The sequence below is a fragment of the Aotus nancymaae genome, unplaced genomic scaffold (assembly GCF_030222135.1).
Source record: "Aotus nancymaae isolate 86718 unplaced genomic scaffold, 86718_ANA_hifiasm-v0.15.2.pri h1tg000040l, whole genome shotgun sequence".
Lineage (NCBI taxonomy): Eukaryota > Metazoa > Chordata > Mammalia > Primates > Aotidae > Aotus > Aotus nancymaae.
In genome coordinates, this window is record NW_026988454.1 from 69,153,869 (window position 1) to 69,181,475 (window position 27,607).

The window sequence follows — 27,607 nt, forward strand, 5'->3', positions numbered from 1 at the left end:
CCTGAGTACCCGAAGATATTCTGAAGCTATCATGCAAGCCTCCAAGTGCTATCCTAGCTAGCTTTTAATTCATGCATAATACTCTGCTCTTTTGATAGAAACACTATAATAGGCAACAAAATCCAACTATAACTGAGACGACTGTGGATCCTTAATGTATGTTTTAATAATGGAACACCATTGCTATGTGTTGGTCTTTTTTTGAAACATTGTAATGTATTCTCACATGTCATCTTTAAAACAAACCTGTAAGTGAGGTACTGTTACTATCTCCATTGTACCAAAGAGAAAAATAAATCACAGAGCTATTCAGCACATAGCCTGGTTGGAGGAGGAAAGAATGGGGAGAGGGACCAGAACTCATGCATTCAGTTCTTTCTATTTTAATTCAACAAATCATATTTTGTACTTACATCATGTGCTGTTAGGGACTGTTCTAAGTGCTAGAGGTCAGATCACTGATCTCATTGAGCAAATATACTCTAGGACAGTTTAAATAATTTTTAACTATAATATTGGAACAGAAGTTTATAAAGTGTGATCTGTGAACCTTTTAGTCACCCAAGACACCTTTGGGACGTGGGATGGGTACACAAGGTCAAAAATATTGCTATCATAATACTAAGGCATTACTTGCTTTTTCACAGTATTCACAATTGCACTGATATTACAAGCAATAGTGGATTAAACTCCTAGCAGTTTGCACCAAACTGCACTTGTAGTCATTGTGCAATATTTCTCCTCACCACATGCCCACAATTAACAAATAAGTAGTTAAACTAAATTAATTAATTAGTTTAACTAGTTAGATTTCTCTTAAGAATGTCTTCAGTGAAGCAGTAAATATTTGCAATTTGATGAAACTTGAATATACATCTTTTCAGTATCCCATGGGATGAAATTTGAAGTATACAAAAAGCAGTTTTGCTACGTATTGAAGTATGATGGTTCTTTGGAAGAAAAGCACTTGGGCAACTGAATCACAGCTGAACTAGCTAGTCTTTCATGGAATATCTTTTTACTTGAAAGAATGACTGACAAATTATGGCTATTCAGATATGGATATTGGGCAGATATTTTATGGAAAATGATAGAAGTAAAGTATTAGAGAAAGAAACCAACAATATTTGCTGCTAGTGATAAAATTCAAACTTCCCAATACATAACATTTTTTGATGACATTTATAGTGATATTAACAAATGTGATGTTTTGTTTTGATATTTGGAAGATCTGAATACCTCTGTGAACCAATACTTTTTGAAAGATGTCATACATTGGTGTATGGGTCCATTCAAAGTTCATAAGATCCCAATTAATTTTAACAAAATATGAAGCATTTATTTATATAATTTCAGGTTTTACACTGTAACCTTTAAAAAACAACCACTTGCTGAGTTTTGGCATGGTGTCAAAGAATACTTGCAATTATCCGTAATGACAACTACATGTCTATGTAAGGCCAGAAATTCTTCATATACTTCAATCATGTCTGGCAGCAGATGAAATGAAGGCACAGATAACATAATTTACTATTGTCTATTAATTTAAACATTAAATCAATTTGCAAAAATGTAAAGCAATGTCATTCTTTTCATTTTTTTTTGGAGGGGATAGTAATTTTTCATAAAAATGTTATTTATGTTTGCATATAATAGGATTAATGCCATTCTTTTAAATTAATTCTTTTAGAATATTTAATTATTTTTTAAGTTTTGATGTCTAATATGCAAACAGTCACAAATATAACCCACAAAAGTATTCAGATCATAAAGTTTAAGAAGCACAGGTCTAGAATATGGCCTTCATCTTCAATAGTTGTGCATTATTCCTGACACTAGAAGAAATCTCACTTTAATGGTGGAAAATTTTCTTTGAAGCAGAAATCCAGATTCTTTAGACTGGTTATTTTATCTATATGGAGCCCATAACATGTCTTATGAGCTTGCCTCAAATCTCCAGGTAAGCTGGAAAGACTCAATAAGAGAAAAATTTTTTAGTGTAAATTTTGTGGTCTATTGCTAAACAAACCTCTTATTTAGAATGAAAAATGAATACAGAGGGATTACCTTATAATTCCTAATTTTCACACCATTTTTCTCAAGACCAAACATATTTTCTAAAACTCTACTGTGGCATTCATTTAACAATTTAGTTTAACATATTAGTATTAATGTTTCAAGTATCTCCTCAAAATTAAAATAATGTCAGTCATCTAAACCTCATTTTTATATATCAATACTTATTTACTATAAGGATAATATTAACTTCTTAGGGTTGCTGTGAAATTTAAAAGAGATAGCAAGTATATAAATACCCAAAACACCTGGAACATAACAAGTACTTAAGTATTTTGGTATTCTTGTGATACTTTCATTTCCTGGCCCCTGTGGTTCCTCTAATCATAAAACAGCTCTCATCCACTGTGGTGGCCATGAAAACATGCCACTCAGATCTCTCATAACTGCTACTAAGGATCATTGCCATTTGGCCTCAGCTTGCATCACAGCCACAGCGTTTGCACTGAGGCTGTACTTCCCACAGGCCGCTCCCATTCCTGGAAATGATCATTCCCAAGATTCTTATGAGAGAAGTACTAAGAATTCAGAAAATCATGCTTTTCAAAGTTATAGAGCTAAAATGCTGATATGTTTAAGTGATTTTTGCTAGTAGGTAGAAGGTTGTCTTGGGAATTAGAACTACAGACATTTTAAAAATGGTTTTAGCTGATTATAAGTAAAAGGCAGCAAAATGTAATATCAGTTAACCCAGAACCTTTGCAACGACAACTTTAATTAAAAGATTCAAATCCATTATATTTTGTGCATGGTATCTTCAGACTATATCTACATTTTAAATGGTAATATAAACTTTTATTATATATTATATTGAGATCAATTCTATAACACTGAAGTCTTATAAACACAGTCACACAAACACAAAACCCATGATCTTGGCCCATTTTCAAATGTAGAATGGCATCATCATCTTGTATAAACAAATAACTGAGGGAGAGAAAAGAAAACTATTACAGCAAATATTTTCTGTATGCTGTGTTAATATTAATATTCATTCTCATAGATTTTCATATACTTTATTTATAATTTTAACATTAGTTTATATCCAAAACTCTCACAACCCAATCAAATTTCAAATTAAGACAAAAAGTATTCTTTGGTTACATAAAAATTTCTGAAATGGAAAATAGTAACAATCGCATAATTAATCCAGATGCAGTGGCTGATGTTTATAATCCCAACACTTTGGGAGGCTGAAGTGGGAGGATGACTTGAGGCCAGGAGTTCAAGACCAGCCTGGGAAATGTAGCAAGATGCTGTGTTTATTTTATTTATTACTAAAAATAAATAAAAAGTAATGATGATGATTACAGTTATGATGGCATTCATCAGTTTTCACAGAGCTTTCTCTGGTATTAACGTAGTCTCACAATGTCTGTCAGGCCAATAAAGCAGATAAACCCTTTTCCCTAAAGAAAAAAGCATAATCAAGATGACTTAGCCTCAGAAAACTTATTGTCCTGAGTCGTAGGTCCCTCCTGTAAATAATAAATAACGTGAACTAAGTGAAAGACTGCCATTAAACAACGCAACTGCATAGGGTTCTGTTCAATATTCATGTATTATTTCCCCCAGATCCTTGTATTAGTTTTTAAATATATACATATGAAGTTTTTAATAACAACATTTTAAACTGATAATTAGATCTTGCAGCATTTTACTTATCAGTTAAAATAGTGCAAGTGAAATGGGAACATTTCAAAAGTAGATTGGATATCAAGATGTCAGTTCTTTCCAATTTGATATAGATTCAGTATAATCCCAACAACAAAAAAAATCCCAGCAAGTTTTTTTGTGAATATCAATAAAATGATTCTAAAGTTTATATGGAAAGGCATAAGACACAGAATAGCCAACATACTGAAGGAGAAGAACAAGGTCGGAAAACTGACACTGTGCAACTTTAGGACTTACTATAAAGCTACAATAATGAAGACAATGTGGTATTGGTGAAAGAATAGACAAATAGAGCACTAGTAGACAGGAATACAGCTCAAGTGTAGAACTACATAAATACAGTCAACTGATCTTTGACAAAGGAATAAAGACAATACAATGGAGCAAAGACAGTCTTTTCAACAAAATGGTGCTGTAACAACTGGGCATCCATACACAAATATATGAATCTACACCTCCATCCAACAGATCTGACATCCATCACCAGAATTAACTCAAAATAGATCACAGACCAAAATGTAAAGCACAAAACTGTAAAACTCCTAGAAAATAATAGAAAACCTAGATGACCCCTGGTTTGGCGATGACTTTCAAGTACAACAATGAAGAAAAAAATTCATGAAATAAATAACTGAAAAGCTGAACTTCATTAAAATTAAAAACATCTGCTCTACAAAAGACACTGTTGAGATGATGAAAAGATAAGCCATAGATAGAAGGAAAATATTTGCAAAAACATATCTGATAAAGAACTGTTATATAATATATAAGGCACCCTTACAACTTAAAAAACAAAACAAAACCTTGATTTGTAAAAGGTCCAAAAAGTTAAAAACTATCTTACCAAAGAAGATATATGAAAGACAAATAAGCATATGAAAAGATGCTCCACTACATATGTCATTCAAAAAATGCAAACTAAAACAACAATGAGATAACATAACACACCTATTATGATGGCCAAAATCCAGAACACCAACACCACCGAATGCTGGCGAGGATAGAGAACAACAGGAATGTTCATTCATTGCTGGTGGGAATACAAAATGCTGCAGCCACTTTGAAAAACAGCATGGCAGTTTCTTTAAAAAACTGAACATACTCTTACCAAATGAGCCACTAATTACCTGATTGGTATTGACCCAAAGAAGTTTTTTTGATTCCCCATAAAAACCTACACATGATGTTTACAGCAGCTTTATACGTAATTGCCAAAACCTGGAAGTAAACTAGATGTCTTTCAGTAGGTAAATGGATAAATAAACTAGTAAATCCAGATAATGGGATATTATTCAGTGCTAAAAGGAAATGAGCTATTAAATCATGGAGAAATATGGAGAAATTTTATATGCATACAACTAAGTCTAAGAAACCAATCTAAAAAGACGTACTTCATGATTCCAACAATATGACATTCTGAAAAAGGCAAAACTATGGAGACAGTAAAAAGATCATTGGTTGCCAGGGATTGGAAGGAGGGAGGGACGAATAGGTGGAGCCCAGAAAATTTTTAGAACAGTGCAACTACTATGTATACTACTATAACGGTGGATACAAGTCATTATACATTTTCTCAAATCCATAGAATGCACAATAGCAAAAGTGAAATCCAAATGTAAACTATGGACTTTGAATGAAAATGATGTTTCAATGTAGGACTATCGATTGTAACAAATATACCACTCTAGTGGGGGATGTGGATAATGGGGAAGGCTATGTATGTGTGGAGGCAGTGGGTATATAAAGAAATCTCTTTATTTCCGCTCAATTTTGCTATGAACCTAAAACTGTTCTAAAAATACAGTCTATTTTAAAAAAGTAGATTACGCACCATCTGCATAACATTTTAAAATTAAAATCTTGAGGATTGGGTACTGGAAGCAGTATTTTGTAGAGCTTTGGGACTTTTCCTTCAGAGCCTTCATAATGCTGTTGGGCTTGTACTTTAAAGGACTTCATTTTGCTAAGGGGTGGCATGTTTCCCACTTTGAAGATTCTGACATGTTTTAATGGTCCTGTCTTTGAAGAAATGAATATCTGTGGGATTCCCTGATGAGAAAGTTTCCTATTCAGGGAGAAAAAGATACTCTGTTGAAGTTATTTACCAGATTATGGTTTTAACCCTGGAGACAGTCTAATCCCTGACAGGGTTATCATCTTTTTGAAAATATTAATATGTTTGGAAAAGGTTCTACTTCTGAAGAAATTCTTACTGCTGGAAGGAGGCTATCTTTAAAATTTTAGCAGGTTGTTGTTTTCAAGGATGCTCTGTAGCATAGGAGAAGTTCACTGAGAGAACAGTAAAATAAAAGGTGATGTATTCTATCAACATTTCCCTATAGAATTCTATGAAATTAGAATAGAACTAGTGTTTGTCAAATATAGAACATGAAGTGTTTGACAAATGTTTTTATTTATTAAATAAAGTTAAAATGTTAAAATCCACATGACTTAAAATTATGTGTATGTGTTTATTGATCAACATTTATATGTTGGCAGTTCAAATATATAAAAGATTCATATGAACAATAATAAGCATTAGGTCTGGTGTTGGTCTACTAATGAAGAAAAAAATGTTCTTTATCAACTGTTTTTCTGTATTACATCTGTAAAACTCCAAATATTTCCAAAGACAACCTGACACAAATACCCCCATTTGGAAAATTCATGAGTAAACTAAAGGAAGGTGAAAAGAATGAAAGAGTTGTAATTATAAACATTTTAATAACATTTTCTATAGATAAAAGAAGAATGAAAAGGGGTAAAAATAAAGGAAGAAATAAGCAAGTAAATTACACACATATTATCTCACTTACTTCCCTAAAGAATGTGAAACACAATGAGAAAAGAGTCACAAAAATGGGGTTGGGAAGTAATGAACTTAATAATAAGTTTAATTTTACCAAAAGCAGTCAACTAAATCCCAATGATTATTTCAGTAATGTGTTTTTACAAGTTTTTTTCTTTATTTTTATTTACCATGCATTTTCTATGAGAAATTTAATTTGAAAATATTTTTATGAAACACAGCAACTTCTACAAGAAATATCCTCTGTGTATGTATATAAAACCATAAAATTGCAATAAATATGAGGGAGTAAAATTTGATGTTATTCAGTGGCTTTACTAAATGTATTTAATCTATAATTTGACCCCAGAATATTTTGCAATTGTATCTCTTCTGATCCTTTCATGCAGTCTCCAGCCAGCTAAACTGAAGCCCTAATTATACTGAGCACACTTCCATACACCATTGCTCATCTTGTCTCTCTTTCCGAGAGTACCATGCCAAACTCTACCCTAGCCTTCAAGAATAAAGCCAAGTTCTACTTCCTCCTTGAAGCCATTCATGACATTAGAACCCACTGGACATCTGGCCTGCAGCAGTATATCTTTTTGTGTATCCCTTGGTCAAAGACTACTAGGTCCCATTTCATCAATTAGATTTTAAACTGCCTTGGGAGGAAGAATTGGAATGCTTTACAAAAATTTGCTTTAATCCAAATGCCTTAATTTAGTATTCTTTGATATGAATAATACATTTAGACCACTTTTAGAGAAAAACAAATACTGTGTTTCTTAAATTTTTTATTATAATGACATTTAAATATATTTGTGATAATAAAAACCCAAAACAATTAGAAAATTTTTTAAACTGAATTTAAAATAATCAAATTTGTATTATTTTTCAAAAATGTTTTGACATTGGTCAAAAACTGATGTTTAGTTAATTGTAAAAAGAAGTAGGTACAGATCTAATTCTATATATGCATGGCTTTGTATTTTGAAAGTCTAATATTTAACGCAGAGAATCCCTGCTCACATGTGTTGTAAAAAGTGATGGCTTCAGTGTTTTTCTAGTACAAGAGAACCTAACATTGTACATAATCATTGTCTTGTCAATTTTAATAAGGTATTGCTTGATGACTCTTTAAAGCTGTATTTTCCTTTGAGTTAGATGGACAATGATGTTCACAGTGCAATTTTTCTTCTTCTTCTTTTCCTTTTTTTAGAGATGGGGGTCTTGGTTCATTGTTCTTCTTCTTCTTTTCCTTTTTTTAGAGATGGGGGTCTTGGTTCATTGTCCAAGCTAGATTGCAGTGGCATGATCACAGCTCACTGCAGCCTCCAAACACCTAGGATCAAGCAATCCCCCTAACTCAGCCTCCTAAGTAGCTAAGACTATAGGCATGCATCCATCACCATGCCTGGCTACTTTTTTTTTTTTCTATTTTTTGCAAAGATGGGGTCTCACTTTGTTGACCAGGCTAGTCTTAAACTCCTAGCTTCAAGTGATTCTCCCTCCCCAGCCTCCCAAAGTGCTAGATGATAGGCATGAACCACCACACCTGGCCTCAAATTCCTATTACTAAACTGCATTAAATGGGTATTCAACCTAGTTGTTGTTGGACATTAGATTGAAAAATAACTTTTTAATAATGTATTCATTACTTGTTATTTTTAAAACTTGTTGCATATACAGTTGGTTCTACGTATTGTTATATGTTGCTTAATTTAATGTGATTCTATTGACAGAGCAGCCATCTCTGGTCCAGAGGTTTACAGTCCATGACTGCATGTAAATTTAATTTTTCCCAACTTTCCTTCATTTGATACAATACAGAATTTTTTTATATGGCAAACCATGATTTCATATAAAAGAAAATAAAATGAAAATGACACGTAAATTTGGGTACTAAAATTTCATGACAGAGCTTGGTACTCAATCAGATTATCTAAACCACAATTAATTACAATATTAGGGTTATCATTGAAATGAAAACATAAAATTAATTGAAATTCTGATTCAGAATTTCTGGCATGAATAGAGTAACTGCTCTATTAATAGTATGTATTGCAGTACTATATATGTAAATGTGTATATGTATACATATGTAAACATATTTTACGTATATTTTATATACATAAAATAGTTGATGACTAATCACTACATGCATGTGTATACTGTGTTAAAAGAACACTGTGAGTAGATATGAAATAATAGCTTCATTATTCTATTATTTTAAGGACCTTAAAATTGAGTGGCAAAGATAGTGGTAAAATTGAGTGAATGATAGAATTAGACTAGCAAAAAAAAAAAAAAGGAGAGTAGTTAAAAACATGAAAATTATAATGCTACAACTCTACATTCTCAAATTATTTTAAGAAGAGAATTCTTTTCCAAGAAAATATTAAGAAAAAGGGAAAACAAACTATGACTTCTTCTGCAATCTTTCTTGATTCGCACCACTGCCTCTCTACGAAATTGTTCTTGCTCTTTCAAACTTTATTTCCTAACTTCATCCATTCTCATCTGATTTCTGGATCCTTGATCCAAAGAGCTCTTTCTAAGGTTAGGAATGATCTTCAGTCACTAAATCTGATGAACACTTTTAGTGTTAATTTCAACAGAATTTGATGCTACTGACCCCTCTTGCCTTAAAAATCTTTCTTCTGCCTCACTTAGTTTCCTTGACATGTTTTCTGATTTCTGATTGCTTTCTTCATTGTCTCTTTTCTAAGATCACTCCTTCTATCCAATCATCAGTGTTGTGGTTCTTCAGAACTTGGTCCTATGGCTCTTCTTATTTTATACTTTCTATAACCTCATATATGTATGTATTCAATAACATTTCACCTCTTCATCCCATCCTAGATCAAACTTGATTTCTACACAGTAAGGAAGTCAGAAACCTCTGAGTCACACCAGAAACCTTGTGTCCTTTACCGCACATATCAAATGTAGCAGTGAATCCTACCATTTTGTATTATAAATACTTTTTAGTCACATCACCTTAGTCCATCATCTTAGTTGCACTGCTAGTCACCCACGTTTACCCTGACCTCCGAGGTATCTTTCCAGTGTGTAAATCTTATTATGTCACCCACTTAACTAAAGTAAGTCAGTGGTTTCCCAGTGGTCACAAGACTAAAAATTAACCTGAGTAATACAGCCTATAATGCTATACCTCCCTACCAGCCTTATCTCACCAAGACTCAGTGTCCACTCATTAACCTGTAGACATGCTGGTTTCTAGCATCTCAAATTCATTTGTGTTTATCCCTCCTGCTTAGTGCCCTGGACTTCCAGGATTTTTAAGTTGTTTTGTGAGGGAACATATGTATTCTGGAACTGAAAAAGTCTAGATTTGAATCCCAGGTCATTTGTTATATCCTCTGTGACCTCTGTGTATTATAAAACGTTTCTCTGTTGCCCAGGCTGACTTAGTGTGACCCTATCTCTATAAAAAGTAAAATTAGCCAGGTGTGATGTCATGTACCTGTTGTCCTGGCTACTCAGGAGGCTGAGGCAGGAGGATTGCTTGAGCCTACAGAGGCTGCAGTGAGCTGTGATTGTGCCACTGCACTCCAGCCTGGGCAACAGAGTGAGATCGTATCTCAAAAGAAAAACGAAAACATTATTCTAAGTGAGATAAACCTGATGGAGGAGGACAAATATTGTATCACTCCACTCTTAGGAAGTACCTAGAATAGGAAAATTCATAGAGACAAAAGGTATAACAGAGTAGGGTCATGGAAATGGATAATTACTCTATAAGGGGTACACAATTCTGTTGGGGATGATGGAAATGTTTTGGAAGTAAACAGTGGTGATGTTTTCACATTGTGAATATATTTAATGATGCTAGAATTGATATTTCAGATGGTAAATTTTATGCATGTTTTATACTTTTTTTAATTAAAGGAAACTACTCTGTGAAAAAAAAAGTTTCTCAATCCTAGTTTCCACCTCTATGAATTATAGCTAATATTTCCCATACAAATGTCTTGTGAAGATTAATGTTATGTCATGTTACTCACTTCCCAGCCTTGAATTGAAATTAAGTCTGTTGTATCATCTAGCTCCAGGGTATGTAAACACCCAGATATTTAGTAGGTATTTAATAAGTTGTTTAATGAATGAAAGTAAAAACACAAAAGGAAAGGGAAAGGGAAGGGAGAGGGAAGGAGCAGAAAAGAAAGACAGCATGAATGAGAAGAAAGGAGAGAATTTCTTCTTTCCAATTTTCTTTCAATTTTCAACATCTCTGCAAACAACAGATGACTTTGACTTGAATGAACTGTTCACGAAATGTACTAAGAAAAATACAGTTGATGAAATTAAAAGGACAAGATGGAAGCTGGTAGAAGACTGTCATTCTAATACAGTAAGAAAAAAGGAAACACTGAAGAGGTATGAGAGATTATTCCCTCTTTTGTACCTAAAATAGATTATAGCATGAAAAGGATGAGAGAAGAGACTGGATGATGTGAAGTAATGAAAGCAAAACTCGGCTCAGTGTGGTTGTGAGAGTGAAAATGGGGAAGTAAATGTAGAAATATTATAGAGAAAATTGTTAAATGTTATTTCTAAGCTGACTGTGAGAAATAATGTTGAGTGAACAGATCAAATAAATACAGAATATCATTCCCCAAGTATATTTTCCTCTTTTCCAGCTCCTTGTATCTCTTCATGTTGCACAGCCTCAACATCTGGGAGAATAGTGATGAGGTTAATAGGAGCTATGGAATACTGAATGGACAGCTATTTCAGGGTGTACAATGTACATATGACATAACATATTTAGTTGATTTCTAAGAACAGATATTTCAATGAAGCTGTGAAGATTTAACTAGACCAGGTATGGAAACAGAAATGGAAGAGTTAGCTATATGTGCTTAGTAATGGAAATCACTTAAAGACTCTTGACAAGTAATTTTTCAATTACCAAAGCCCTAAAAATAATTATCTCAGAAGAATGGAGATATGATTGTAAGGGAAAGCAAGAGAGAGTGGATGCAGATTATATAAAGGCAAGAGGGGAAATCAACATACAGAGAGAAGCATTAATGAAATACGGCTAGTTAGAATGAATAAAGATCTAGTATTTGCTAGCACAACAGGGTAACTACAGTCAACAATAATTTATTGTACATTTAAAATTAGCTAAAGAACATAATGGTATTGTTTGTAGCACAAAGAAAGGATAAATGCTTGAGGTGATGAATACCTCATTTACCCTGATATAATTATTACATATTGTATGCCTGGTATTAAAATATCTAATGTACCCCATAAATATATATACCTACTCTGCACCCACAAAACTTAAAAATTAAAAAAATGAAAGCGAGGATAGGGGTTATGTCGCAGATGCCTAACACTAGCAAGGTTACAGGTATTTCATCTCTTCTATTAAATTTTTATTATTTTATTTTATTTTTCCAAAAGTTATTGGGGTACAGTTGGTATTCGGTTACATGAGTAAGTTCTTTAGTGGTGATTTGTGAGATCCTAGTGCACCCATCACCCAAGCAGTATACACTGTATCATATTTGTTGTTTTTATCCCTTATCCCCTTCCCACTCATCCCCCAAGTCCCCAAGGTATACATTCTTATGCCTTTGCCTCCTCATAGCTTAGCTCCCACATATCAGTGAAAACATACGATGTTTGCTTTTCCATTCCTGAGTTACCTCACTTAGAATAACAGTCTCCAATCTCATCCAGGTCACTGCAAATACTATTAATTCATTCCGTTTTATGGCTGAGTAGTACTCCATCCTATATATATATATATGCCAGAGTTTCTTTATCTACTTGTTGATTGATGGGCATTTGGGTTGGTTCCACGATTTTGCAATTGTGAATTGTGCTGCTATAAACATGTGTGTGTAAGTATCTTTTTCAAATAATGACTTCTTTTCCTCCGGGTAGATACCCAGTAATGGGATTGCTGGATCAAATGGTAGGTCTACTTTTAGTTATTTAAGGAATCCCCACACTGTTTTCCATAGCATCTCTACTAGTTTACATTCCCACCAGCAGTGTAGAAGAAGTGTTCTCTGATTGCCGCATGCATGGCAACATCTATTGTTTTTTTATTTTTTGATTATGGCCATTTTTGCAGGAGTAAGGTGGTATCACATTGTGGTTTTGATTTGCATTTCCCTGATCATTGTTATGTTGAGCATTTTTTCATGTTTGTTGGCCATTTGTCTATCTTCTTTAGAGAATTGTCTATTCATGACCTTAGCTCACTTTTTGATGGGATTGTTTTTTTTTTTTTTCTTACTGATTTGTGTGAGTTATTTGTAGATTCTGGATATTAGTCCCTTGTCAGATGTATAGATTGTGAATATTTTCTCCCACTCTGTGGATTATCTGTTTACTTTGCTGATACTCTGCTGACTGCTCCCTTTGCTGTGCAAAAGCTCTTTACTTTAATTATGTCCCAGCTATTTATCTTAGTTTTTATTGCATTTTCCTTTGGGTTTTTGGTCATTAAATCCTTACCTACGCCAATATCTAGAAGGATTTTTCCAATGTTATCTTCTAGAGTTTTTATAGCTTCGGTCTTAGGTTTAAGTCCTTAATCCATCTTGAGTTGATTTTTGTATAAGGTGAGAGACGAGGGGGGCAGATGAGGTAAACATATGTGTCAGTCTGACCCCCAGACATTCTTACCTCACAGCCCTTGGAGGAATAAGTAATTTGAATAGAGGGAAATATAGTGGGTAAATTTCAAGAATTTTAGATGTGGAAATCCTATGGGAAAGGACTTGAGAATGTTTAATATACCTTATACAGTGGAGAGAAATACAAGCTGCCTACTTTAAGGCAGATGTGGTAATTCTGTCTCAAAGAATTTCTAAAGTCTAACCCAAACTAAAGGTCTTAAGATTGAACACGTATCTTTGGTTGATTCTATTATGTTGTTTACTCTCCGTAGTTTAAATTTCAAGTAATTTTATGCTTGCATTTCTTATGAACAACACACTTTAAATTATTTTGAATTTGTTTTTAAATGGCAGATTTAGTAATATATTTATATTTAGACCAAAATGCATACATTGCAGAATATTTAATGGTACTCCAGTGGAAAAAAGATGAAATAAAGGGATATATGTAATACTAACTATTTAACAATTTTCAAAGAAATCAAATTTGCTTTGACTTTTGCAAGGGATGATTCTCTAAGGAAAATCACATAAGAATCAATGTAAATGGTCACTAAGGTTGTTTTTGTTCTGCATTTCAGGCTTAAAATATACTAAGCAAATAGAGTAAGATGCTGAAAAAATATATACTCTATCCTGATTAATGGATGCTATAGATATCTTTCTGCTCTGTCTGCTTGGTTAGCTTTGTTTCAAATATGATACAGATCTCATGCTGCACAGCAGATCCAGAAATAGTCCATGTACCTTTAAATTCAGGCAATGCATCATTTTCTATTACAGTGTGTCACACCAGTCTATGACTGTAAAGCATGAGTTATGTGGATATGGACCAGTAGGTGAACTGGTCCCAACAAATTCACAATTTGGAGATCTAAGTAAAATAGTCTCATGAAAAAAATATTTTTAAAAATAGAATCATAAATAATATATAAGACTTCTGAAGGGTGCTGTTTCTTATTTACTTAAAAAAATCAACATTCCACATAATATTTTCAAAATCTCTAAAAAATACATTTTGACCATATGCATTTATATGATCTAGTTCTTAGAAAAACAGAAAGTTTCTTATGTCAAATCTCACCTTTGTCTTATGCAAATATTAGTTATAAAAAATAAATAATGCAAGATAGTCTCTTTTCACATCATTTATGTGTAACAAAACAATAATAGGAGATATTAAAATGGAGTCAGAAGAAAAGGATTTCAAAAATAAGAAATTATTTTTGTTGTAAAAATTTATATTATTCCAGTGAGGTCATAAGGGCAATGTGAGCAAAGATATACAACACTTAAATTGCTATATCATTATTATTAAAATGATTGTTAATTAATATTTATTTTCCTTGATCTGCTAGGTATTGCAGAGAGTTTCAAGATGGACATAGTTTTAAGATAGATATCATTCCAAGCAAGAGAGAACACACAACAAATTTAAAACAAATGAGAATACTAGAAAGGAATAATTAATAAAAGATGAAAATAATAGATGGCAATTAGAATGTTGCAAAACTAAAGTTTTCTGTAATACTGAAATCTGATTATTCAGAAATATTTAACCAAATTGAGTATCAAAACTGTGCGTAAATAAAATTGAGACGAAAATGGGGAAGATTCCAGGTATAAGAGGTAGTAAGGAAAGTAGGGGGATACTGGCAGTTTTGGTAAATTATTATTAGAAAATTTCATACATAGTGTGTTATTCATAAGCTTTTATAACATCCTTTTTTGAGCATCCAGATATCTCTAATCATACCCCTAAAACTTGCAACTTTGAGGAAGAATGTCAGATGTAGAAAGGCCATAAGTTATGCAGCAAGAAGAAAAAATATGTAAGCTGGAAGGGACACCAAATCTTTGAATCTTAGTAATGCATATTTGAAGAAGATAACCACATTAATTCACTTAGCCATTTTTCATTTAATAAACATCAGTTAGAAACTATGTATTTAGGAGGTGTTCAGCGTTCCAGTGCTGAGACATATTGACACTTGAGGCAAAAGGATAAATATGCCCTTCAGTATACATTTATTATCAAAATATCTTCCCATATATTGAACCCAGTGGAAAAAGTTAATGAAGTCTCTACAGTCACAAACAAGATTATATACAAAACTCCACATTGCCGTATCTGTTTGCATGCCATGTTCAACCCTTAGCGAGGGTTGCAGCACTTACAGGACTCAGGTACCATGGCCTGGTTGGAAATGACTGTTACCACAGTACATACATAATAATGCAGGGTTGTATAAAAAAGATATGGAAGCTTGTCTTTATTTTAAATCTAAAATATTTTAAATTTTAAATTGTGGTATTTTTTTTATCATGAATTTTTGCATTCATTTTTATTTTTAAAATATTATATCTAAATATTCTTTATCTTGACTTTTGAATATTTTGGTGCCCCCTTAAATTTCACATATTTTTGGCTTCCCCATAATCCAGATTTTGGGGTCAAACAAGAATTATTAATGCAAAGTAAAATACAACAGGGTGTCTGCTCTTAAAGAACTGAAGGTGTAGTACTCATTTCATTTCCAAATTAATATCTTCCAGCCTGTAGCCTTTTTCTTCTCCCTCTACGATTTATTTTGATGTTCACTTTTACCTCTTGATTTTCATTATTTTCTGTCTCCTTTAGTTGGATTTGTAAATTCCTGCACAATTTTTTAAAATACGAAGATTTTTTAAATATTCTCAAAGAATTTCATATACTACTTTGATGCCTGAAACATAGTATTTAGAATATGAGTTAATCTTATTGAAAAAGAAGTCTCATTATTATAAGCATGAACCATTTTAAGGTAATGCCTTAAAGAGCTTTCAAACTGTTGCACTGGCTCCTATGCTAAACAATCATAGATTGGTGCACTCCTATTTACCTACCTACTTTTGCAATTTGATTTCTCTTTTCCTACTACCACTTTATTCAACACATACTTACAGATCATTAACTGTTGTAGGGGACACCAAGATAAGCATTACTAGTGTTATACAAGACTTTGTAGTTACATCTATGTGCTCCTAAACGTGCCCTCTTTTATTCTTTCTCACTTGATATTTTGAATCTGCAATCAGCTTGGAAAATGGATCAGCATAATAACAAATCCTTAGTGGGAATCTGGGGACCACCTCAGAGTAGCATGCATGGACTTTCAGTAAATGAGGTTTGTGATTATTGTAACTCTTTTGTAGATCTGGGTAGCCCATCTCTGGATTTACAACTGTTTTTGAGAAAGTTGAATAATAAGTCACTTAGTGGGATGAGTGAAACTTCATAAGCATGGATTCCATGAATAGTTTATAAATTTAATTGATCATTTATGCCATTTCTTGTGTGTATGGAGAACTCAATTTTCAGAAAGTGTCTAGTGAACTTAGGTTCAAAGATTTTTCATGAAGCATTCATTATTAATTATAACCAAATATAATTCTTTTAATCTGATACTTCATGAGCTTTGTTATTTGTATTATACAGCCCAACAATGATTTTTATTAAATTAACAATTGAAAGTAATATTGTAAATTGTTTTCTATTGGCTTCAAATAAGCTCATTCTTTACTTGATTTTTAAGGGGCTGATTAGTAAAGGTCCTGAGATAAGTTTACTTTGCATAATCAACAATAGATACTGTGATAGGGATATGTAAATGCTGATGATTTATTGAATATTCTGATGCGATATATTATTTCAAGAAAAGGGTAGATAAACAGGCATACTTTGGTCTAACCACTGAATTAAACATTTAAATATGTAGTTTTCCTTTAATAATCTGAATACTTTAATATTCAAATCACAGAAGTTGATCACCGATATCTTAGTCAATATATTAGACTTCAGTGAAAAAAAGAACTGAGGTCCTAATATTTACTGAATGTATATTTACTGTATACTTGGCACAGAGGACCATACTGCAGGAGTTAACAGCACAGGCATATTGGCTTGATTACCAGCTCTGCCACATACTAGTGGATGAATTAACCTTTCTATGCTTCTGTTGCACCAGTCATTGGGATTATTATAGTAATGTATATCTCATATAATTATTGTGAGGAATAAATGACCATATGTAAACAGTGCCCACAGAAGCAAGTGCTCAGAAACCATCAGCCACTGTTATTATATCTACGGTCTCACTTATTACTTATTTGAATACTTTGAGATTGATGTCATGCCCACTCTGTTTGGAAAAGAAAATCCAGATCCAAACATATATCATTTATCTGTACCAGTATTCCTAAAACTGAAACCTACATTTGATCATTGTGAAATGTGACTGTGGTCAATTCAAGGATATTTAAGCAATATCTTTGTTTTATGTTTTTATATTATTCAAGTTTCTAAATTGAGGGACCCATAAAAATAAACAAAATATAGTTTATCTGTTAATTTTGAGATAGCCTAATCAACTTTAAGAAAGAAGAAAAAAAATCCAAAAAACAAAAAGTAAATTTAGAAAAAGATAAAAAGATAGAAGAAGCTGATCAGATAGGCTTTCTTTCATTCCAAAGTTAAAAGTTAAAGAAAAAAGGAGGAGCATAGCTTTTATTTATATTTCTTACTCACTTTCCTAATCTGACTTCTGTCTTTTCCACTGTTTTTCTTGTGACATTTCATGTGCTGTTTGCTAAGCATATTGTATCTCTCTTTTCCAGTATGCCTTAATTTCTGGTCTAATGCATTTTATTGGTTTACATCATAATCTTAGCAATATTGCAAAAATGTATGTAATGGTTTTCTGTACAATAGGAAAACATATTAACCCCTTCAAAACTGCCTCTGTACTATGTTGATAATGCCATTACTAACAACTGCACATCCATGCATTCTGGTTGAGCGAGCATCTGTCTCCTGGTTTATTTCTTGTCAAGTTTACAGATTATTCTGCATAACTTTTCACCCTGAATCTACACTGTACATGACACAGGTAAAAAAGCACACAGCCAAGTGCAACACTCTTTCTTTAGAGAGTGAGCATGCAGTGCAAATTCATGCTGTGAGGATCTGCAAAGATCCTTGAGCCTATGAACAGGTGTGAAAAATGTGTGGCAATCTGGAAAAGCATTTTTTAGACAAACTACTATTGTATTATGTAGACAACAATAAAATTGTTTACCCACAAAACAGCCGTTTATAATACTGATATTTTTAATATGAGAATATAACTTTGAGAATTTAAATCTATAAACAGTCTCCATTAGAGAATGCACAGGTAAATAATTAAAAAGTCAAAATCAAAATATCACAATAACCACACATTTTATACATAAAAAATACCTGCCTTCTTCAGTTTGCATTAGAAAAAGAAATATTTCCTTGTAACAGCTGAAAAGAGTAGAATCTAGATCTTGAATATTTAATAGAAAATAAAATGATATTTATTTTTAAGTGCAATCTACATTCAACACAACTGCATACTCACAACAAATCTATTGCGTTGCCCTGACATAGTTACTGCAAAGGTTTTTCCTTTGCTGTCCCAAGGGCCCAATTGATTTATCTGCCAGAAGCCTAAAGCCCAAAAATAAGATAGCTTTGAGTTTACAGAGGTCATTTTTCATTGTCTAAATAAAAATTTCTAAACAAAAATCTCTCATCCTGTTAACCGCAGGGTCCTTATCTCCCCAGAGGCTACAGCAACCTGAAAGAAGCCATTTCAATTCTTTCATGAAGAAAGATAAAAGCAAGTTTTCGATTAGAAAGCCAAGCAAAACCTTCTTATTAAATGGTGGTAACAGTAACTAGTTGAAAAGGCAAAACTGTTCTAGAATGGGGTGTTTGGCAGGGGGAGCTGGAAATTATTATGCATGAGACAAACCTTATACAGAGATTGGGAAGACAATCAGAGACAGTGACATTGGAGGAGGCAAAAAGAAGTTTATGAATCCTTGTAACTCCTCACAGTTGTTTTACCCAAGTCCTTAATAAACTGCCTAGCTTTATCAAGCATGTTCCCTTAATTGTGTGTGCCTACTTTTATTAACCAACATTAAATACATGCCATAATAATTATGCATGCAGGGCCATCTTCTCTGATCTGTCATCATTCACAGTGCTTATGCAGTACAGGCGGAGGTGGAACGTGGCATGTTATCCAGCTTTAGAATAATAGATTTTGTGAGGCTAAGCTAAAAGGAAAATTATAAAAAATGACTTTATAGACTAAGTTTTGATAATGAAGATAAACACAGACACTAATGGTGATGCCCTGGGAAATAAACCAGGGCCATGAAAGAAAAAGGATCTGCTAGTTTGGAGAAGTCTGCAATAACTGAAGGAAAATTTAAAACCAGTGCTCATATTTTAACTTAATTTTTTCAGTAGGATGTAGTAGTAGAATTCAAATAATTTGGTGGTACATTTTTACTAAAACATAAACTAGTTTATCCTCCAGTTAAAGAGCTGGGTTATCAATCTTAGTATATCTGAAAAAGAGACACGGTTGGGGGTTGGGGGGAATACTTTAATTCAGTAAGCTTAATTTTTAGTCTTTTCAGTTTGTCCTCTGACTGTATATCCTATTAATTATTTAGATTTTTATTAATTTTACATATTTTTGTTGTTGTTTTTATTATACTTTAAGTTCTGGAATATATGTCGAGAACATGCAGCTTTGTTACGTAGGTATACACATGCCATGGTGGTTTGCTGCACCCATCAACCTGTCATCTACATTAGGTATTTCTCCTAATGTTATCCCTCCCCTACCCCCCACCCCCTGACAGGCCCCAGTGCGTGATATTTCCCTCCCTGTGTCCATGTGCTCTCATTGTTCAACCCTCTCTTATGAGTGAAAACATGTGGTATTTGATTTTATGTTCCTGTGTTAGTTTGCTGAGAATGATGATTTCCAGCTTCATTCATGTCCCTGCAAAGGACATGAACTCATCCTTTTTTTTTATGGCTGAATAGTATTCCATGGTGTATATGTGCCACATTTTCTTTATCCAGTCTATTACTGATGGGCATTTGGGTTGGTTCCAAGTCTTTGCAATCGTGAACAGTGCTGCAATAAACATACGTGTGCATGTGTCTTTATAGCAGAATGATTTGTAGTCCTTTGGGTATATATCCAATAATGGGATTGCTAGGTCAAATGGTATTTCTTGTCCTAGATTCTTAACGAATTGTGACATTGTCTTCCACAATGGGTGAACGAATTTAGGCTCCCACCAACAGTATAAAAGTGTTCCTATTTCTCCACATACTCTCCAGTATCTGTTGTTTCCTGACTTTTTAATGATCGCCATTCTAACTGGCATGAGATGGTATCTCATTGTGGTTCTGATTTGTATTTCTCTAATCTTGATATAAAGAGATATACCCCCACATGAGAATAAATGCTCTGGCAAAAGCTATAAAGAGTTGGGAGGCCGAGACGGGTGGATCACGAGGTCAAGAGATCGAGACCGTTCTGGTCAACATGGTGCAACCCCGTCTCTACTAATACAAAAAAAAATTAGCTGGGCATGGTGGCGCGTGCCTGTAATCCCAGCTACTCAGGAGGCTGAGGCAGGAGAATTGCCTGAACCCAGGAGGCGGAGGTTGCGGTGAGCCGTGATCGCGCCATTGCACTCCAGCCTGGGTAACGAGCGAAACTTCGCCTCAAAAAAAAAAAAAAAGAAAAGCTATAAAGAGTTGGGCTTTCCTTATCTGCCTACTCTTAGCCTAGAGTAGTATCTATGAATACAAATTTATTCCTCTCAGTCCAGGCATATATTTTGAAAAGCAACTGAATGTGCTCTTTATTCTGTACCACATAAAGAACATACTTTTCTTCCCTTCCCCCAAGAAAATATGAAAATAAGATTTCCATATATTGATTGTAAAGTTTAATTGTCACAAACCAGAGGTTATCCAGTGAAACACTGTCAGAGGCTATGTCTTCATATTAAATATTTTAATGCTAAATTATTTTATCTGACAGGGAATATCTAAATTTTTTAGGAGTTTACTTTGCAAAGAATTCATCCTAGTGGATTCAGATGAAGGCTATGTTGCTCAAAACCAGATAAAATACGAGAATATAACGTGAGGAATTTTTGTTTGTGCCTGTGTTTACGTGTGTGCATGTGTTAACAATGTGTTAATTGCGATGGCACTGTAATATGTTTTTGTTTTTGGTTTTGTCCTATACTTATAATGGGTAAGTGGTAACAGAAGCTTTAAATATTTTTAGGCCAAAATCATCTTGACTGTTTTCTATAGGCTAAAACTTCGAAGACTAATTTGTCACCAGCTCATGTGTTACAAAGGGATCCAGGACTGACCCATAAGAAAACACGCCCACAAGGCCATCTTCAGGCAAAGTATCATTTTCTATCCAGTGATGAGTATTTATTGTATGCCTCAAGTATTCCTTGTAGGGTACCAAACACAGGATCAGTTTCACTGCTTCTTAAACATATGAATCCACCCTCAACCAGAAATACAGAATTCCTTCCTAGGCTTTCATCTAAGAGTAGAATGTTGATCTCTCAGATCTTGTATGCCCATCAAAATCTAAACTCTGAGAACTATAATACTTGGGGGAAAAAAAACTGAAGACCATTCTCTCTCTTCTAAATTATAATTTCTGCTTTGAATCAGAATATTCCATAAGAGGGTATCATATATTGCATATACTTGCCCCACACATAATCGATGTCATTGAGTCGTGTATTGATGTCCCTGACTTACGCTATAGAAGGATGCATACAACAAAGCAACTCTATAAAGTTCCCATAAATAAAATTCCCATAAATAAAATTGCAGTTCATGTAGCAAGGTTGCAGAAGAGATTATACCCTGTATCACTTCATGTTCTTCATATCAAGATTCACATAGGAAATGTCATTTAGAAATCAGTACTCAAAAAAAAATCTGTTTCCCCTGGGAAACTATTAGAGCTTAACTTTGTTGATACTAAGTTTTAGAAAACCAATTTTATCTATTTTATTCCCATTTTTCCTGTAGTATCCACCATTTCAACCATTTTTGGGAAACAGGATGTGGCATAAATAATAAAAGAAATAGTTAAAATGATTGAGCTCATATTACAAAAGCCCTACATACTAACTAAAAGGAACACCTGACTCACATTGGCTTGAGTAGCACAGTCACGTTCTAGAGGGAGGTTGTCTATGGCTGGTGCTCAGCAGTGTCAGAAGGACCAAGCTTCCTCCATCTTTCTGCACTGCTGCCGTTAGAATGTTAATTTTTTCCCCCTGTGCTTGCTGACTCTTGGTTGTAAGATTGCTGCCAGGACTCTGCATAATAAAACTATATTCAAAGATGAGATGAACAGGGAAGGACAGCACTAACCACACCTCGGTCAGGTCGAGTTTTGTTTTCATGATCTGGATGGTTACTTTTAAAATGTGTTCATTGTGATGGCATCCTACTATCATTAGCTGAGATCTCAATGCCCCAAATAATATGAAGTTTACTCTTAGCGTCACTAGATGCTCCCCCAGCAGACTTTTCCTCATGCCTCATTGGATATGATGAGAACTTATGGCTCCTTTTTGCTGTAAGTGAAGCTGAGAAAGAGCGTACTAGGCTTTCCAGAATTTACAGTAGGGGTAGTATGAGAAAGGGCAGTGGTATGTGGCTGGTAGATTATCCAGAACAAAATAAAACAAAAATTATGCTCTGCCACAGATGTTAAGAAACTTCAAAGGATGTTTCTAAATACTAGTCATTAAGTTCAAAAATAATAAATTACCATGTGAGTATGGCAATATTATAAAATAGCTAAGAAAGTGGTAGAGTTTTGTTTTCATAATCTGGATGGTTACTTTTAAAATGTGTTCATTGTGATGGCATCATACTATCATTAGCTGAGATCTCAAGGTCCCAAATAATATGAAGCTTGCTCTTAGGATAGTGGATGTAAATCATGCATCAGATTAAGTTCTTAATAATGTCTAACCTTTTGGCCAACTTCTTGTGAGACCTAATAGACCATCGTTGTTTTTATACTGTAAGAAGGATGACAAAGAATAAAACATCCACCCTGCCTATATCTTCTTTTGTACAATGTTCCTGAATTATTAGTATTATATTTAATGCGTGTTTTCTTAGCAAAAATCTTTTCAAGTCATTTATTCCTTTCATAGGGGTTCATTTAAATAGGCAATATAATTCATAAGTCCACTTACTCTGGCATGTGGAAACTATAATATTTGACATTAAGCTTAGTATGCATGAGGCATAATTCAAAATGTTTCAATCACATTTTCTGATTTTATCATCATAACAGTCAAACAAGATAGGCATTGTTATTATCTCCATTTTATGGATAGAAAAAACTGAGGCTTAATGAGGGTTAGAGGTCACTCACCTAGTAAGTTGCTGAGCTTGAATTCAAAACCAGGTTGGTCTGATCCCAAAGCCTTCTTTCTTAACCACTCTACCAATAAGTCAGTTAATTGAGTAATCAATCAAAATTCAACCAAGCACAGCTCTTCACGAAATGGAATTTTAAGGCACACTCACGATCTAAGAAAAAAAAATTAAAACAAAACATATACAGTACTGTGGATTTATTGAAGGTAAACCTCTGGGGAAATTCAATGCAATTTTATATTTGTATCTAATATAGGGTACAACAAAGGTTTATCTCTAGCATAATGGCTGGCATCAGAATATTCTTAATCACTATAATTTCTAAGGAAAAATGAATACGAAAGCAGAAAACTAAAGGAATATTCTAGTAAACATTCAGCCAATAAGGAAATTCAATATTGCTGCAAGGGAAGCTGAGAAAGAGCTTTTATTTTAATGCCCTATTCGGTTAATTAAAGGCCTTACGATATATTAGAAAAGTCCCTAGATTTCTACCACCAAATATTCTGTGAATGCAGAGGTGACATAAACAACTGTGAACTTCCTATAAAGAAACAAATAAAGCAGCAAATTCAATGATTGTCTGAGTATCTGGTGACATTCTCATTAGAATTCTTAAATGCAGATACCATGAGCATGTTGTGGGCCACAGGTTAGTTCATACTTAATAACAGTATGTTAATTGTCACTGAACAGACCTCATTCCACACTGTAATCCAGCTAAAGCATTGCACCATTTCCCCAAATTCTTAGGGTTTCTTTTCTTCCTCATGGATCTTATGCTGACAGATTTAAGCTAGAATGTTTTTAAATGCATCTACTTGACCTTAAATTACAGTTCCAAACACTATCAAGCCTTTTGTTCTAACTCAGATGTGGTAATTAAAAAATAATTAAAATGCTGCTATCTAATAAAATGAAATTTTCATCCAGTCTGCTGTTACATTTCATTTGAATCATTACAAATAATCATTTTGAAGATATCATCTGCATTTCCAGATCGCATTATTAAGAAATAGGTTGTTTGGTTCTTATCAGCCTCTTACTTTCTTTGAGAAATGAGGTATTTCCACCTGTTTTGCCATCAGTTTCTAAAGTGATAAAACTTCTTACTAATTACTTATATTTGGGTGTAGAATCTCATGTAAATCGGGTTCAAACTTATTTGATGAAAGGAAAACAGTGAAAAAGTTCTCAGAAGTACAAAGTGATGCTTAGGTATAGTTATTATGGCTATAAAACACAGATGCTGTTTTACCCTCTTTTCCCCAAACCAATCTATGTTTACTTTGAATCACTTCCTAGAGCTTAAGAAATCTTGTTTAGCTTTTTTTGTGCATTAAATAGTTTTCCAGCTCAATGTCATGAATTTTTACACTCACACAAGTATGTGTCTCATTCCTGAGGTTTGGTGGTATATATTGCCAAATCAATTACATTCAGAATCATGCATCCAGTCCTAATTTAGGTAGGTTTGAAATCTTCTTTAAAGGCCTTTTATCCATGCTATTAGGAACATTGGATATATGATATGCTCTGCCAAGTGGCTTCACCTGCAGTCTCACCTCATACACATAAAAGGGCTTGCCTGCCGTAGAAAGTCCCCAAACAAGTAAACACAAGCATCTTTCTGAATATAAATAAAATTATCTTATCTAAAAGTAATCCTTTCAATTGAGATACTTGTAATGTTACTAAAGTTTTGCCTGTATGACCTTGCAGGAAGTTCAACTCACTCCACAATTTATTTGCCACCCTTTTCAGTTAAAACTATTAGTAGACAAACAATAGAACTGGTCAGTCTTATAGCGCAGCATAATATGGTCTCCGTCTTTAAAAGAATAGTAATAAATATACAATGTAACCTAATTTTTACATCCTTTCAAGTGTTCTGGGAATATAGTGATTTAGATATTCTGTTAAGTCTGGAGGTTTTCATAAAACGATTCCCTGAAATAGGTGATGTTCTAGCAGAATCTTATGAGTTTGGCCAGGAAAAGGTGAAGAAATCATCTAGTCATAGAGAAGATCACCAGGACAGGGATGCAGGATGGTCAGGAAACCAGATTTTTATGCTGGAATATAAGGCATGAGACATACTAGTGGGACCTGAGTCTGGAGACTGGATATAAGTGCCAGGTAAGCCCATTCTAAGGGGTTCAAAATGTACCATAGATCAAAAGGAGTCAACAAAGGGTTTTAAGAGGAAAATGAATGGTTTAGGTTTTAGGTTTGCATTTTTGAAGCATTGCTTTAACTGCAATCATTGCCACAGGTTGACTAAGGAAAATAAAATGAGAGGTATGATCTCTCAGCCAGTATCAGAAGGAGGAGGAGATTCTCCTAATGGCATCTGCCTGGTCACTTGCAGAGACTCTCAAATCTGCGAGTTCCTCGTGCCCATCTAATTCTGGACTTGCATTCTACAGCTACTTTTTCATGCCCTTCATGAGTTAAGCCTCATGCACCATTCTTCCCTATATCTTGATTTCACTTCCTTAATTCTAATATTTTTTAAGACTCCAGTCAACTTCTACCAACTTCCTTCTCCTGCAGAAGAGAAATAAAAAGAAGCAAATAAACTGCATTCTTCAATGAAACAGGCTGCAAATGCATACTATTAATCATATGTTTACATATTTCACATACCGAACTATTCTAAAACCAAACAACTACAATGTGGCTCTGTGTAGTTTTCTTACATTTTACGTTTATCCAGTGACATATCCATTTGATGATAAAATTTTAGTAGATATATATATGACATAAGCCAATGACATAAAAAATACATATAAAATATTTATATTCCAAGAAAAAATCAAATGATTAATTCCTAAGTGTTCAAGGAGAATGTTAAAAGAGAACAAATAATACTATACACATAGCTATGTGTGTGCATATATGCACAACTATGGGAATAATTATTTTTCTATTTTAAGATATGCTGTTGAGCTTACATGCTTGCTAGAAAGATCTTTATAAAAAGCACCCTGAAATAGCACCACAGCGACTTAAGACCAAAAAAAGAAAAAAAAAATTCCACTACTATATGGCTTTCCGTGTGGAAACCATAATGTTCTTGATAGAGACCATCATGTATTGGGACACATATGCTGTTTTCTACTATTTCTTTGATTAGCCCTCATTCTTGCTCTTTAGGGTTTCTATCATAATACAAGAAAATAAAATTTTAAGCCCAGAAGGATTTTTACAGTAATGCAAGCTATTGATCTGTGCATTTTTTTCAACAAGAGCTTACTATTGTGTCCAGATTCCTTACAGTTCCAATATGCCCAGTGGGTTAATATTAGGTAAGGTACAAGCTGTTAAAAACTACCAGTACATTTTTTTTTCACTCAGTGTTGCTACATATTTCAAGCTCCTATGGGAATGTAATGGAAACTTTATTTCTTTGTTTTATCCAAACCTCAGAATTCAGATACACTTTGAGTGATAAAGATCAGTCATAAAGTACTCATTCAAACCATGATTTTTCCAGTGTTGGTTAATGCTAAGTTTTTCTGTTTGTTATTTTCATTTGTTATTTTTATTTTTCACAATTTCAAGGTAATTTTTCAGCCACATCCCCTGCCCTGCCAAGCCCCTGTAGTAGTCCCCAGTGTCTCCTCTTCCTATCTTTATGTCCATATGTACTCGGTTGAAACATTTATTTTCAGGGTCATGATCACGCTTGTTGTCTCACCCAGAGTGACGTCCTAAATAGCAACCTTCCCAAACACGAAGACTGGGGGTGAACTTGTCTTCTCTAACTGAGCATCTTATCTTTCCACAATCTGCCCCTTCCAGTCTCTGCTTGAACCTTCTTCCTCTGACTTCTGGTCTCAGGTCCTTTGGCTATAATAGCTAGATGCATCCTATGCCTAATCTCTAGAGACTGGTCTTCACTCAGAGGCAGCTTCAGGACATGCTTAAGCTTCAGGATCCCTCCTTTCCACAGGCCCCTTCCATGGCCCTAAGTAGGACCTAGCAATTTGCCCACAAAGTCTTTCTTTATAGTTACATTGAAAAAGTTATAATTTTTATGTGTTTTTTTTTCTCAAA

The 27,607-nt window shown here is 33.8% G+C and overlaps 1 long non-coding RNA gene across 2 annotated transcripts in view; it reads right to left on the reverse strand.

Moving 5' to 3' along the window:
• The window catches only part of LOC105711428 (uncharacterized), a 643,388-nt gene that overhangs the window by 608,726 nt on the left and 7,055 nt on the right, over positions 1-27,607 (reverse strand). For both annotated transcript variants that reach the window (XR_010336557.1, XR_010336556.1), the window contains exon 2: positions 23,541-23,698. This is a non-coding gene — a long non-coding RNA (uncharacterized LOC105711428). The remainder of the gene's footprint in view (positions 1-23,540; positions 23,699-27,607) is intronic.